General features: G+C 27.8%; 1 pseudogene; it reads left to right on the top strand.

Annotated features, from left to right (window-relative positions):
- Window positions 1–2,405: 2,405 nt before the first annotated feature.
- LOC143192130 (uncharacterized) lies at window positions 2,406–2,534 on the top strand (annotated as a pseudogene).
- The last annotated feature ends 972 nt before the right edge of the window (window positions 2,535–3,506 follow it).

Here is a 3,506-nt window from a genome sequence, read left to right on the forward strand (position 1 = left end):
GAAACTGGAGTGATTATTTAATTAATTTACTCATCAGTTAAAAAATATGTATTATAATAATTACAAATACAAATTCGGAAATGTTTATAAAAACTGGAATTGTTTTTTAGTCGGACCGTGCGTTGTCAATCAGAAAACAATATTTGGTTTGTTTTAGTTGACGGTTATCATGATTTCTAAAACTTAGTTCCTAATTCGGAAGATATTTTGGCTGAGATTCGATTTTTATCAAGGTTAGCCTTAAAAAAACGTTGTCACGGGAGGACTCCAATGCTTTTGAAAGACGTTTAAGATTTGTGCTCCATTGAATAGCCCCTGCGTCGCGTGATTTATTTTCAACGTCATGTGTTGAGCAATTAAAAGACAATTTGTGAAAAAATCATATTCCTTATTAAAAATTACTGATTACTGTCAGTCATAAAAATTAAATAATTTGTTATCTGATCAAAAACATTATTTTTTATTATATTTCAAAGCCTCCTTTTTACTAACTAAGGTTTTATTTGTATTAGACCTGACTGGTATTTGGTCATACCTTGTCTAGCTATATAGAAGTATATAGCAGTAGTAGGATTGTACTGTCGCGTTAACCGCTGCAGCTATCAAGCATAGGAAATCATATTATTTAATAAATTATTTCGTATGTTAAACAAACTTATAGATTTACTATCGGAGTAAAATAGATTATCACTATTTTGTCTGAAATATTCATGAGAAGAAGTGTAAAAGAAGTTTAAAAACAAAAACAAGTTTGTAAACGTAGAATCGTTTATTTATTAATATTAGCTAAAAGAACAATAAAAATAAACTGTAAGCTATTTACTAAGTATATTTTGCATCTCTACAAATTAATTATTTCATAGCAAAAGTATTAAATGTACTGATTACGCTTATAAATCTACTTTCAAAGTAAAACTATTTAAATGGGACTAATTAATATTGATTGCAAAAGAAATTTATGTATATAAATTTGAAGTTCCAACTAATAATATATTTACCTTTTCCATCGATGGACTTTTACTAATTTTCCTATACAACCATAATTTTGTCATTACAGAAACTAAAGCAAATGCTACCAACTCAAAGATATCTGGTTTAACATTATAGTTATTGCAGACATCGCTTTACCTATTCATTAATTCTTGCCGTTTTTTTTTTCGTTTTGATAATATTTTCGACACATTAAAATATATGCAAACTATATCAAGAACTAACATTATCTAACCTTTCTTAAATGGCATTTAATTAAACCTAATTTCTGTTAAGTTTCAATAATCAACAAAGTATTGACAAGTTTAAATTATTATGCCACTGAACATTATAACAAAAGTATAATAAGTAAGATTATTTAAATTAAAAACTCTTCATAAAGTCTTCCTTTACTTTTATGTTATAAACATAGATATAGAATAATAAATGAAGTAATACGTGTATGTATATTAAAACAAGGAATATATGAATAAAACAATTTTGAAATTAGTAACGAATACTTACGAATTAGGTAATTTATTATTTTACAATTTAAAGATGTATATTAAAAGAACGTATCTACAATTTGTAAATAAACTATTAACTTTTCAAAACGTATGCCTGTAAAGGAAATAATCAAAATAATTGATACAAAGTTCAAAAAATAAAATGTCATATAGTTACAAATCTTGTTGCTGCAATAGTTATAATTAATTCTATTATATATATTTAAATTTATCCGTATTTTCACTTAAAATCAAATTAAATCAAAAGCTTCTTGCGAAAACCTAAATACCCTGTAAACAAAGAGATTCCTCACATGATTTTTATTACTCTCGAATTTTGTTAATCTATGTTGGGATGAAATTTTCACATATGTCGGCATTTTCTTTCAGAGCTGTTTCTATAAAGCAAATATATTAACTTGACCTCTCTAAAAATAAGAAAATGTAAAACTACATATGAGAATTGAGGAGGTAAAGTTGATAAAACTAATGATTTATTCGAGAGATTGACAATTTAAAGTTGACACAACTACTCGTGGGAGCCTGGAGAAAGAAAGAGACCGTCGAGTTTTTTTTCCAAGATGGCTAGCTAGAACCAAATGGCCTTTTGCTGATTGATGTCTTTGCGTATGTATCAAGTATATTTTTCTTTTCGATAATTGTGTAATAATTTCAATAATAAGGCAGATTCCTGTTTATCAATTACTAAATAGATATAGCCACAAAATGTATTGTACTGTACAGAAAACAGAAATAACAGTAAACATGCCGAATAAGAAAAAAGCAAGCATTTTTCCATTTTGCAAATTTTCTAGTTAATTCGATTGGGCATTCCTACTGCATCCTCATGTTAGATGGCACCTCTATCGAAAACTAACCTTTTCTAGTCAATACACCCTTGACAACAACCCTATCGTGTGGCCAAACAGCATACTTACCTGGCGTAGAGATTACCGTGATCAACAAGGCGGTTTCTCCGAAGCGAGGCCTTACCATTGCACCACGGCTGGGCTGACCTTTGCGATTATCCCTAATGTGGATAACTGCGTACGCGCTGTCCTGACATTAGATAATACAATGCAGTTTTTATTACAGTAACGGAACCCCGCTACAGAGAAGCTATTTTGTCGTGTTAGGATTAAACAATATATTTCGATAATTAAAATAATTAAAAAAAAACGTGTTCAATGTTTTATATAAATTACTATTCAAATATTTTAGGTATATGCCACCCGCAATGCAAAATACATATATTCTATAATATTATTAAAGCTTTTGCATTAACATAGTATTTTTATTTAATATATTAAGAATTAATTAACTAAATATTCTTATCAAATATTAAATAATTAGATGTTATAATTAATGTACGTGATCTAATATACCTGATCTAAGTAATTTTGGGTACGTGGTGAATTCATATAAACTAATGTGATTATTTATGAATTAATCGGGTGATTGACAATTTACAGTTGACGACCCAGCTACTCGAGGGAGACCGGAGAAAGAGACCGTCGAGTTTTTTTTTGGTGATTAGCTAGAACCAAATGGTCTTTTACTGATGTCGTTTAGGGTTCACGATAGAAATGTTTGGTTTGTATCAAGTATAATTTTGTTTTCGATAATTGTGTAATAATTTTAATAATAAGCGTACGTGCCATCAAATATTAAATAATACAATACAGTTTTTATTACAGTAACAGAACCCCGCTACAGAGAAGCTATTTTGTCTTGTTAGGATTAAACAATATATTTTGCTAATTAAAATAATTAAAAAAACGTGTTCAATGTATGATATAAATTACTATATATTATATTACTATATATTCTACAATATTTAATATATTAAGAATTATTTAATTAAACATTCTTATCAAATATGAAATAATGAGATGTTTTATAATTAATGTGCCTTATCTAATATAAATGTACTTTTTGTTTATTTAAGTTTATACATTGGGTTTTAATAATACATCTAAAGTAATTTTGGGTACGTGGTGGAATCATAGAAACTAATGTGATTATTTGTGA

The sequence above is a fragment of the Rhynchophorus ferrugineus genome, unplaced genomic scaffold (genome assembly GCF_030347505.1).
Source record: "Rhynchophorus ferrugineus isolate W39M unplaced genomic scaffold, kcgeb_rfMv2 rfM2, whole genome shotgun sequence".
Taxonomy (NCBI): domain Eukaryota; kingdom Metazoa; phylum Arthropoda; class Insecta; order Coleoptera; family Curculionidae; genus Rhynchophorus; species Rhynchophorus ferrugineus.